General features: G+C 44.1%; 1 long non-coding RNA gene across 1 annotated transcript; it reads left to right on the top strand.

Moving 5' to 3' along the window:
- Positions 1 to 480: 480 nt before the first annotated feature.
- On the top strand, positions 481 to 12,181 carry LOC144766935 (uncharacterized). The gene is made up of 3 exons (XR_013597988.1): positions 481 to 608; positions 4,481 to 4,579; positions 11,867 to 12,181. It is a non-coding gene; the product is annotated as an uncharacterized LOC144766935 (long non-coding RNA).
- The last annotated feature ends 429 nt before the right edge of the window (positions 12,182 to 12,610 follow it).

The following is a 12,610-nucleotide window of genomic DNA, read 5'->3' as shown; positions in this document are numbered from 1 at the left end:
TTAGTTCCAGTTGTACTTCTACACTCTAGGTTTGAGGTGTTTGTATGTACAGCTGTTGTTGGCTTTGTAATAAACTTACTAAAACTTGGATCTGCGTCTGTGATCCTTCGGAGTCATGGTTCGTGATCTGTATTGTATAATGGGCTAAAGATACATTTTCCTCCCCTCTACACTTTCAAGCAGACAAAAAGAGGCATCGGCCAGGGGCTCCAGAGTAAGTCTAGAATGTGGAACCAGACTCTTTATAACTTATAACTCATGCATGTGTGCTGTAGTGCAAAGCACACATACGCTCCGCCTGACCCTTCTGTGTTTTTCTTCACATCGGAAATTATACTGGAGTGTATGCTTTCAGAAAAAATTCAATACTAGACAGTTCACACTCCCCTCTGTGCCATGTTTCGAGATTGTGGCCACTCAATGGAGCCTGTTTTGGTGCCAGCATAATGTAGGACACCAGCAGCAAGCCAATCTTTGTATTTAGCACTGCGCTTTCTTTTCCTTTTAATTCGATACGGTGCAGCAGATTCTGATGCTCCACTGTGTTGCCGGAAATCTTAGCCATGAGTATGGGTGGACACGTTTTTTCTTTATTTTATTTTTTTACGGTAAGCTTTCGGTCATCTAATGTTGGCCTTGAGAAATGTAGTAGAGATTTTGCTGGTCAATCCTTAGCATCTGATTTTAACACCATATAAATTGATGGCTCAGCTTCAGACCTTATATTGTAGAGAGATTCTTCGCCTAGGTAGGGAAAGTACTTCTGCAAATTTATAGATGGGAAGTGTTTGAAATTTGTGTTGGACTTGCCTAAGTCATCGATGGTGTAACCTAGAAGCGTGGAAGTAAATTTTATATAATGGCAATGCATTGCAATCCCCGAGTTTTTTGCAATAGGTTTGCGATTATTTTCCCCAGTCAAAGTTGCCAAATGTTATATGAAGAAAATTTTAAACAGTGAATTAGGTAGGTCAGGGATATCAGAAAGCAGATAATTACTCTACATAGTCACTTTTCTTTATATGCATTGAACTTAAATTCTCTGTTACGCTTGTTCCAAAGTGTAATTATGTACTTTGGCTAACTTAGTACCAAGAAAAGATTCATTATGTGGCTGTGACGAAATAAACAATTTTATTTAGATCATCTTAGCAAGAACAAGCAGCTTATCCTTACATTTCCCATTTCCAGAGATGAGGCAAAACATCTTAAAGTTCAGGATAGTTAACATCCTGTCTATATCCTCGCAGGGTTTGCAAGGTATTATAAGAAAATGATGGGAACTACTTTTGCGGCTTACAATTATCTTTGGTTTTTACATCAGTGTACATCAATTTTACATGGCACTAGTTAACATATGTTTAATTGAATATCTGTGGTGGACCACAGTCTTAAAAAACTAAATTGTGAACATAATTATTTCAAAAAACAAAAAAAACAATAAATGCTGAAAAGCTTGCTTTTTTAGAAGTGTAGTTGGATACTCTCAGCCAATCAGAATGGATCTCTGTGTTCAGACCCTTTTGACCAGCTACTCCAAAACCATTGCAAAGACAATGGTCTGCCTGTTTCTACTCGGCCTCTTTTGCGTACTGGAGAGAAGTTATTTTTTTAAGAGCAGGCAGCCTACTTGGGAGCTGAGAACAACTGATAGGGATCAAGAAATGCCAATCTTTGAGTCACAAATGTCTCTTCTACTGTTTCTGCCCCTCATGAATTGCTGTCAATTTCGGCTGCACTCTCATATTTATCCCCTGGGCACTGTTTGCCTTCCTTGTCTCCACTGAGGCCTCTTTTATGTACATAACAACTTGTTGTGCCTCTAGGTTACAATGTGCTCGCAGAAGACGCTACCTTCTTTTCTAATGGAACTAGGGGGCTTTTTTACAAGACCCTTGCACCGCCATTGTGTAACTTTTTTTCATGTTAAAAGTGACGCAACGGTGGGGCAAGGGGCTTGTAAATATGCCCCTGTATTTTTACTGGGTGTCCAATCCGAGATATGGCACTGCACAAAGCATGCATGCTAAGAACACTGGGGCTTATTTACAAACCCCTTTCGCCACCAGCGTGTTACTTTTTATCACATAAAAAGTGCCGCATTGGCGGGCAAGGGGATTGTAAATAAGTCCTACTGAGCACAGCAAGTGGCACATCGTGTGAGAAAGGGTTCTATCCAAAAAGTCTCCTCAGATGCCGTTTGGAGTTTGAAAGGGTTTAATGACAAAAAAATAATATAGTCTGTGAAACACGGGCAGTCATGGGGGTCACCTTGCAATAGCTAGTGAAGTGAGCTCGCATAGCAAAGGCAGAGCACAAATGTATACCTAAGTGTGTACAAGTTTCTAATGCTGATCACATGGTAGTCGAACACAATGACCGCAAGAAGGTATCTAGTGTGAGGGAATAGTTGTTTTTGTGCAGCAAAGTGTTCCTTCCTGCATATTAACAATCCATAATGCCAATTTGTTACAAGTATTTCTCTTCGTTTTGCAATTCTAACTCTGCTATTCCATCCTTGTAAATCAGAGGCAGTGTCAACAAGCAATGGGTTTTGCGGTGGAACGCCCACAGAAACTCCCATTGCACGCCCCTTTCACACTAAGTGATGTGTGTAAAGGGGCTATATTTACAAGGCAGCATTAAGCCAGATAAAAAGTGGTCCAACACCTCTTTGTAACTATGGAGAAGGGCATAGCACCACCAGAGCGTCGCCAAAGGTGATGTTCTGGTGGTGCTATCCCCATGTAAATATACCCCCTGTATGTTTCACAATTCAGTTTCAAGAATACTTGCTGCATCAGGGACAGCAGAAAACACACATTCCAGGATAAGGTAGATTAGAACTAGGCCCACCTGCTCAGTCAGGATATGGTAGAGCACGGAGCTTCTATCTTCTATCACCGTGATAGGGCACGGTACAGATGTACTCTGGGGGTGCTAGGATAGCGTATTTAAGACATCTATTCTTAAAGCAGATTAGAATAAAGCGCATACACATTAGAACAAAGCATTCCCTCGAAATTAACTCATAGATATGATAGGAGCAGAGACGTTTTAAAGCCTGGGCAAAGTGGGCTCAGGCCCAGATCCCCAGCCGTTCAGTTGGGCCTTTTATAGCCAGCTCTGCTCTGCACACAGCCCTGCCCTGATGACCTTGAATGATTCTTAAACATAGATGGTTTAAAATACTGGTTTTCCTTTGATATGTGGGAGTCTGTTACAGACTTTTGGGGAGAAATGTGTTTATGTCTTTCAACACCCTGCAACATCCATAAAAAAGTTTTTTTTTTAGATCGAAAAATGAGCTCACATATTCCAAAAGGAAGAGGGTCTCAGAGATTATTTGAAATAATAGTAGTGAGCTGCTGCTGTGTTACAATATTGAAATCGCACGTTTCCATCCCTAAATGTTGGATGACAACACATTTAGAATTTGGACCAGTGTGCTTCTCAGGGTGTTAGGTACTTGGCCAACCAGAGCATGAAAGAGTTGTAATTAGATCATAAATTCAAAGCTGTGCGGAACAGGGGCCCCCAAAATACATTTGGCCCAGGGACCCCAAAATCCTTAAGATGTCCCTGCATAGCTTGTTTGCTTGAAAGTATAGTACTAACTTTTAATTCCAATCAACAGTTTAAAACTAGATTTTACACAAGCACCTGGATTCATTAGAGACGTTCCCATGCGGCGAGAAAAGGCAATTTTAGGGAGTCACCTAGTATTGTTGCCAAATTACAAAAACAGGCCTGAAAATGGAGTGGACCAGAAGCAAAGTCCAATTTTCCCGGGTTGCTGTAAATCCTTCCATTTTTCCAGGTGTAGGCCATTCACCCACACTCATGCATGTGTCCACTCACACAATTCATTCATACATTAATCCCAGATTGTCATTCAGGCAGAAGATGCATTCATTTGTCCATACATTCATCCACATGTGTATATCTATCCATCCACCGCCTGAAGTCACCTCACAACCACTCCACGCATTCATCAATCCAGCTACACATGCGCACCCATGCATCCATCCACCCTCCCCGTCCCTGCACCCAGTCGAGCTCCTACATCCATGCATTCGATTCATGGTTCCACCTACATTGTCGTGCATCCTTCAATCCAAGCGCGCATCTATATGGGTGTGTTTGCTGGCACTCTGCATGCGTGTGTTGTTCAACAACGCCAGAGTGCTACACAGCTGGGCTTTGGCTCTGACCACATGCTGGCAGCCTATTTGTGCTCCCCATTGTGAATGGATTGTTGTTGAGAATGTTGGTCTGTGTATACACAGATGTCTGCATATGTGTTGTTTGTCTGCATGTGTATATGCGAATGCATGTGTGTTGTTTATGTGGGCGCATAGAGTATGACTGTTATGTGCCTTTCAGAACTATTAACATTTCCAGACCCATCACTTTATCAATGTTTGTGTTCTATTTGGCTCTCTCCTTATTCGTCCTTCTTCTCTGTTTCTCTCCTCAGCTGAGGCCCTGATGTGTTACGACTGCGATGGAGGTCATTGTGTCCCCACCCACTGCAATCACACGGAGACGCGTTGCATGACCTACAGGGCCGTGAGCAGTAAGTGGGCAGATGGATGCTTATTTACACATTTACTATGTACGCATATCTATAGGTTGGATGGGACCACATTGTTCAAAATTGGGTGAATATTGATGGAAATAGCCAAGAGGCCATCGGCCATTTGCATTAGCTGCTCCACCAGGGAGGGGTGGAGGAAAAAGGAAGAGGGTTATGATGGGAAGTGGTCATGAGTTATGCAATGGAGAGGAGGGGGAGAATAAGACCCTTTAAAAGGGGGATACCCCCCCCCAGTGATCCCCTCTTTGTCCCCTGATGTGCTGCAGGAGTTGCATGCTGAATGTTTGCCACCTTCCCAACCCAACATGTCTACATTGGAGCCCAGTGGAGCCCTGTAATGACACTGATGTGAGGCTGGTTGGAATTAGGGCTGACCTGCTGGTGGCCCTACACTTCTAGCCCGACCTCGGGCACCCCGGAGATTATGTGGGGCATGACCAAGAGTCATGGGATGCCCTGGCAGGGACCAATGCGCTATGCTGTCTCTGGAGCTGTCAAAATGTTTGATGTGTCAGTTTATCGCATCTGGTATTTCTGCACTCTGTTGCCCCCAAAAGGGATGTAAATAGGACATGTGCAATGCTGTGTTCAGGTTTGGTGTGTATTTTGCCATAATTTCTATTTGTCATGTTATTGGTTTGCAGTGGTAGTTATACCACTTTGTTTCATGTGAAGTACATTTGCTACGACCTAACCCTGCGAAGCTTATTTACACATTTACTATGTATGCATATCTATTGGTTGGATGGGAACACATTGTTTAAAATTAGGTGAATAATGCCGGAAATGTGAATTGTCATATTTTGCCAGCTCTTGTGGCAAATCTCTAAACATGTAATTGCAGTGCCGGCCATTTTGAATCCTGTATTCCTTATGGGAAATTGTATTTACATAATTTTCATAGTGCAAACCAGGTTCATAAATCATGGCAGGTGGTACAGCAGTACAAGAATACAAGTAGAGGGTATATACACCAGGTTGTTGATTTACAAAGTGCCACAGAAACATGAAAATATAGTAATTGAGCAGAGAGCAATTTCACTTCTAGGCACATTGCATGTAGAGCTTCTATACAATCTGACATTCTATTTTATGCCTTGGACGTTAGTGACTGGAATCGCCTAGGTTGTGGAGAGGTGGACTGAGCTTGAGCCCATGGCTCCTTTTGCCCAAATATGTCCAAAGAGATAATATTATTCTATTCAAATACTGACCATTCACATAGGACCATATTTACAATATACATAATTATAGATATGTAATAGTGAATAACTGAGCTGTTTTTCACTGAGGAGTTCTGAGTGACATCAAATAGTCAATGAGAGCAAACCTTGGGTTGTCTATGATGTCACTCAGATACCAGAGGTGAGATATATAGCAGTTATTCACTTTTTACCCATGCATTGCTGTGTTTTGTTTAGTCCCGAAATTATCTGCTTCTACTTTCAGCTGTTACGCAGGGGCAGATGACTGTCCCAGCTATCCCTATCCCAAAATAAAGAAAAATAAATAATGCCTCTCCATCCACCCTGCCCACCGCCTTCGGTGCCAACCCTTCCCCACCCCACTGAAGCTGTGCGCTCTGCCCTCCATAATAGCAGAGAGCCAGCATTGTACTGATGGGCTCTCAGAGATACTTGTCAGAGCAGCCCGAAGTGTTTTTATAAAGAAGCCAGAAGGGGAAACAATATGTGTTACCCACTGCTTCCATGTTATAGCAGTGAATAGTAAGATTTAGAATCTAGCGTTCAAGCTTGTGACTCTCAGTAAGAGCCAAGCATTACAAAGTAGTACATTTGTGTCCACAGTAGAACTACTACGGACTGGTGCAGATTTAATACTTTTGGTATCTGACAAATAGTTCCAGTAGTATAAGAAATCTCAGTAAGGCGAAGGTTTCCCGGCTTAGTGCTGGGCGCCTCATGTGACATGTTCCCCCGGCTCCAAATTCCCCAATGTACAATTGTATATAGTGTGCAATTTTGCTCTGGGGGAAGTAAACTCAATGTACAATTGTACACTTTTTTAATTTTCACTATGATGAAAATATTTCCCCTCATGAGGAACTCTTCCCCTATAAACCCTCCAAGTTTGGGGATGATCCATGTCCCTTCTCTCAAAGGAAGGGGAGTAACACCAGCCTTTTACTGGAGTAAACCTCCGACAATTTCAAGAGTGGTAAAGGGTTGGATCAAAGTTTGTTAATGCTCACAAATTCAGGAGTTTTGTTGGTGAGCATTCAAAAACGTTTATGACAAACCAGCCTTGATGCAGGCATCTTACACATTCAAAGTGGGACAATGTGCAGCAGTATAACCTTTTCAGCTAGTCAGGATATCTTCTGTGAATTCCTGACACTCATAAATGAAGCCATTTTCAGCAATAGACAAATGTTTATGGAAACACTTTGTTGGAAATTGGGCTACTGGTTGAGGGGGTTAAGCACTGCCCCAGTAGCAAATGGTTAGAGCATGAAAATGCCAACTTTCGCAGAGTGGCATTTTCAAAATTGTAGCTTCAAATTCGGCTTCACCATTAAAGAGGATTTTAAATTACATTTTTTCAAGCACCGTAAATGAAATGTTTACTGTTCCCAATCAAAAGTTAACACTTCTTAAATGTAATAAGGCAACTTCACTTAAAAAGAAAGACCTACAATCACAATCAGTGGCGGCTCGCACAGGTAACGCTGTGGGGCAGTGAGCCGGGGCGGGGCTGGGTGTGGGGCTAGTGGTGTGTGACATATGACAGGAAAGTGGAGAGTAAGGGAATAAATAAATAAAAGCACTTACTTTGCGCTCGCAGCATCACATACTCAACCCCTTTTGAGAAGTAAAACTTTCTAAGAGTGGCATTTTCAAAATTGTAGCTTCAAATTCGGCTACACCATTGAAGAGGATTTTTAATTACATTTTTTCAGGCACCAAAAATGAAATGTTTACATGTTCCCAATCAAAAGTTAACACTTCTTAAATGTAATAAGGCAACCCAATGTTATCCTATTGGAGAGGTAGGCCTCGCAGTAGTGAAAAACTAATTTAGGAGTTTTTCAGTACCGGGACATGTAATAGTTACAAGTACATGTCCTGGGATAAGTCCCTGAGTTTTCCGCTTCCCTCGCTGCCCAGCACTGGGGGAAAAGCGGGATTTCCACTACCTCAGAGTCCACATGACCAGAGATGAGGGAGAATTGCGACAACGCAACTTACTTTCTCAATTATAACATTTCCAAGCAGATGTGACCCACTGCCGGGCGAGGCTGGTTTCCCTAATGGGTTGAGCGGTGCTTTTCAAGATGATGACCCTCCTCCACATGTTATACATACATCAAAACACCCCTTATAGGGTTCCTGATGGCTTCTTCACCAGGGTTAATAATGCATTGAGGCCGATACTTTGGGACAGGTGTAGCCGTGCATATCCCTTGTGAAACTCCAGTGCTGGATTTTTGATGGAGGCCTGTTGATCCTGAACCTCTGAGCATACTACTGGGCTTCCCAGTTGCTGGTGATAAACGTGTGGGTGTTTGGAGAAAGGGATGAACTGGCATACAGAGTGGATCATGGGGCAATGGGCGACCAGAGGTACGCAACCCTTCTATATGGAGGGAAAGAGTGACACACTTCCGTTTCACGCCAATGCAGTGGTGCAGGCCTGGCGAGCGACCAACCACCATCTGGGGTACTAAAATGACAGCCAAAACCCCACTGTGGGACAGCGACCAGGTGAATAAAACTGCAAAATCATATAAAATGGGGTCTGTTGGGGTGAGAAAGGTGGTAGACAGCTGGAGAGGGGGTTCGATGCTTCACTGAGCTCCAAACAGAATATGCAGTGGAGCAGAGGGAGTTTTCCAGATAATTGCAGCTGAGACAAGCACTGAGATGCCATCTGCCCGACGGGGGAGCAGCTGCCAGATTACTTGCCCATGGAGGATCGGCTGCTTTTTGATCCCATGCCGACTAAGGCAGTCTCCCTAATATACAAGAAAATAATGAATAATTCACCCGACATTCTACTCCTACTATGAGAGGCATGGTAGTGAGACGTGGGACCCATGGAGGATGATGGCTGGGGGGTGGCCCTCCAGAGCTCCAGGAAGATAGCCATTAGAGCCTAATTCTGCCTGTTGCAGCAAATCATACTACACAGATCGACTTCTCCCCCTCCAGACTACCCCGGATGTGGAGATGAGACTCAGCTCAATGTACCCGGATGTGTGGCACACAAGGTATTTTCTATTACACGATCTGGGATTACCCCATAATTCAGCATTTTTGGAGGGATGCCACAGCAGTTAAGGCTGAGGTTACAGGATTTACAGTCCCACTGGAGGCCAAATGGCTGCTCCTGAGTATCACTGGGTAAGAGAAATGGCCCAAGTACCCTACACTATGGCTGGCCTAAGCCACTGGGGTAGCAAAGTTAAATTTAGCCAGAGTGTGGGGCGCAAGCACACCCCCAACAGTCCAGCAATGGGATAATGTAATAACTTTAGTATTTCATGAGTCATTATGCAATGAATGCTGAAACGCTCACATTAATATCTCTGAGTTGGTTTTGCTTCTGTATGAATGTATTCTTTAAAAACTCAATACAAGGAGAAATTATAAATAGATACTTCACAGACATATTGGCATTTACTCTGCATAATTGTGCACCATGACAGCTGTAGTAAACCACAGGCAAAAGGCGATGGGTGGATTTGCCTTGAAGATTTGTGAAGATGGGCATTCACAAACTCCTCTCTGACCCTTTCCCACCCTGCAAGTGATCAGAGAGCTCCCCCAGCAAAGAGCTAGAGTAAATTCATTTGCCACTGGTAAGGGTAGAAAAGAGAGACGTCCTACACATCCCTGAGGACCCCCACATTTTGGAAAGTTATATGTGGAGAGAAGCGAGTCCCTAAACACTCAGGGGCTCATTACGCTGTTGTGTGGAAACTTTCCGCCCAACTCCTTGTCGAATTTAGTTCTGGCCCACTCATGGTCGGCGGCTCTGCATGACCGATTACGATGCTTCTGAACACCGTTCGGAAGGTCTCCCATTGACTTCAATGGGAGCCTGTGTTCTGACCGACAACACAGGCTCCTATGGGGAAAAGTGGTGTTGGTTGCGGAAAACTTTACACCCTGTTGCGGGCACCCCTTGGTGCATGGTTTTACAGGGGGGGTACCTTGGGTACCCCCGCGGCCCGCAGCCTGAGTCCTCAGAATGAAGGGGGGCCTGCTAGGGGCCCCCAAAGTAAGTTTCTGACAGCCCTTTCAAGCCCTTTCAGACGAAGTCGGAAAGGATGCCCGAATCCAATATAATAATCTGTCAATACTGTCCATAGAGCTTTACGAATTGGCTCTGACCGACTTGGATTGCCGGATGCTGGGCGGAACCGATTCGGAATGACCGAACTTTTTTTTCTGACCGCTAGTATCATAATCAGTCAGTCAGAATTGTTTACGACCGAGTCGGGCGGATAGGTTCTAACACGGTTTAGAGGAATCCGACAGCCATTCAGAGGCTTTCTGCACAACATCGGCCTCCATGAACGAACAATTGTAGAGAGATGGAATTAGACTAAATTAGTGCTATCACTGCGATACTTAAGGAGAAGCTTGTGAGGTGTGTGTGAAATGTATGAATTGTGTTATTGCAAAATGCATATAGTTGTTGCGAAATTATGAATATTACATGAACTATATTCTGGTAATATCTTGAATAACTTCTCTTTACCAGGATTTATCTTGCTCAAAAAAGTCAAACACAATATTGACTAGAGCATAGTCGAAGGGGAAATTGTCTCTAAGCGAGGCACTTTCTACTTGGACCACATTTCTGCAGGAAAGATCATACGAAATTTCACAATATGGCAAAGATTTTGCCCATTTCATGTAGCACGAAATTCAGGAATTATACAGGTTGAGACTGGTGTAACAAAAATTTCAAACATGTCTAGATGTAAGAATATTCAGTTTTTAAATTGAAAGTAGCAGAAAAAAGGGTTTTGGTGTCAGAGAGCATTAGAATTTTTAAAGGCTGTTTTAGAGCTTGGTGGAGAGAGTACTCCTTCACAACAGCAACGGAGGACCCTCTCCACCAAACTGAAGGCCCGCCTGCCAGGTTTACAGGCAGGTGGACCTTAACTATCTTAGCTACGGAGCCTTCCCCGGCTCCATCGCTGACATACTCCTCTGATGGCTCGATGGAGTATGGGCCGTTGGAGGCTCATATGTCACATGTCTGGCCGATTTAGAGTGGAAGGTGTAATGTTTTTTTTGCTGTTTGTCACTCAGGGTAGCTCTTTGTGGTGAGGGACAGTAATAAAACATCATGGCTCCCCTCAGACCATGTGAGACAACTCCCATAGAGTAGGGGACACTAGTTTTACTTTTTTCGAAAGTAAACTCCTGCTTTGGGGAGTTTGTTTTTGGAAAGAGTAAAACATTGTAAAAGTTTGTTGTGTGGCCGTCATGTTCAACCTGCAACTGCTCCTCCGCTATGGCAGAGGAGCATCGCCCCACTACTAAGGAGCAGCTAAAGAAAGGACAAAAGAAAATGCTAATAAAGTAATGTTATTATCATTGAATTTTTTCCGCATCCTGCAGCAACACGCGTGAGGGGGCAGGGCAGGTCTGCAGGGGTGGAATGGTAGATCACTCCTGTTCTGTGCGCAGTGACTGTTTGGTCGGCCCTCGCAGGCTGCCCACCACAGTCATGCACACTCCCCTTTTTCCATGCAGGCTGCAATACAGCATGCGTGGAGAACATGCCCACCCCTCCAGCCCCTGGCTGAGCGCCGCGTCACATCGCTCAGACCAATCACAAGGCTCCATTGGAGTGTTGTGATTGGCTTAGGAGTGGGAGCCTGGCAGCCTGCTTCCTGTTCTGACCTGGAGTCGGACACAGGAAAGTAGGAGAGAAGACGCGAGACCAGGCGGCGGCATGGTACGTTTTATTTTAATTTAAAAATGTTCCTAATGCAGCCCGCCGTCCTCCACCATCTCCTGGGCCTCCCCCACTGCGACCCGTGCTGGCCGCCCCTGTGTTTAATGGCGCTGTCCTTCAAACTTTTACAACATTAACAGGAACCGCTGTGACTGCGGTTCTTGACAATTTTTAGAGTTGCAGGGAAAAAAAGAACTTTAATATAATGGAATCTGGAGAGAGAGTATCTCAGTTTTTGCTCTAATATTAGATTGAATGTGCTATGCCTGATGCATTCGCTTTGATTTGAATGGTAATGCGTTTTTGTTATTTCTGCTTTGTTTCAAGGTCGGTCAACAGGTGGCTGCACCACTGAAGAGCACTGTAAAACCATCAAAAAGAAATCTGAAAACCAGAGTTCATCATGCTGCGAAACTGATTTTTGCAATTCAAGGGAGTGACTCCCAGCCTCCCCCATTCAAAGAGGCAGAAACAGTCATAGCAACAAAAAGCTGAAGAAACCACGATCGCCCTTTCAGAAAACATGGCGTTCCTCTAGTAACCTGACTGCATTAGAATGTTTTTTCACAATCATTTGCATTAAATGCATTTTGTTTGCTAGTATAATGCTGCTTGCAGTCCTCTGATTTCAACAGGGATTGAGTTTGTTTCTCTTGAGTGACTGTCTGTCTCTCGGCATCAAATTAATATGCTTCTGGGAGTGGCTGTAATTCTCTGCAGTGATTATGACTGTTTCTCTGAAGTGGTTGTGTCGGTCTCTCTGTAGTGATTCGGTCGTAGTGTCCAACTAGCCCACTAGGTACCTCGTAAGCACCACAGAGCTCCGTTGCATAGAGGTGTAAAAGGGGGCACTGCCTAGTCCACCTATCTGCAACGCAGCACAATGGTGCTTACTGGAAGCACCTGGTGGGCTAGTTGGCCCGCAGGGGCCCTCAGGTTTGAAGGGGAATTATTTCCCCAACTTAATACACGCCACAGAGAGTGTTTGCACACGTCACCTCAGGCCCCATTCCCTCCCTTCACCGCTGTGTAAACACACCCTGTTGCTGTTTTAATTTGGGAGATTAGGTT

Source organism: Lissotriton helveticus, chromosome 7, assembly GCF_964261635.1.
Source record: "Lissotriton helveticus chromosome 7, aLisHel1.1, whole genome shotgun sequence".
In the NCBI taxonomy this organism is placed as follows: domain Eukaryota; kingdom Metazoa; phylum Chordata; class Amphibia; order Caudata; family Salamandridae; genus Lissotriton; species Lissotriton helveticus.
Note: the sequence above shows the minus strand (reverse complement) of the source record. Positions and strands in the feature narration are given on the sequence as shown.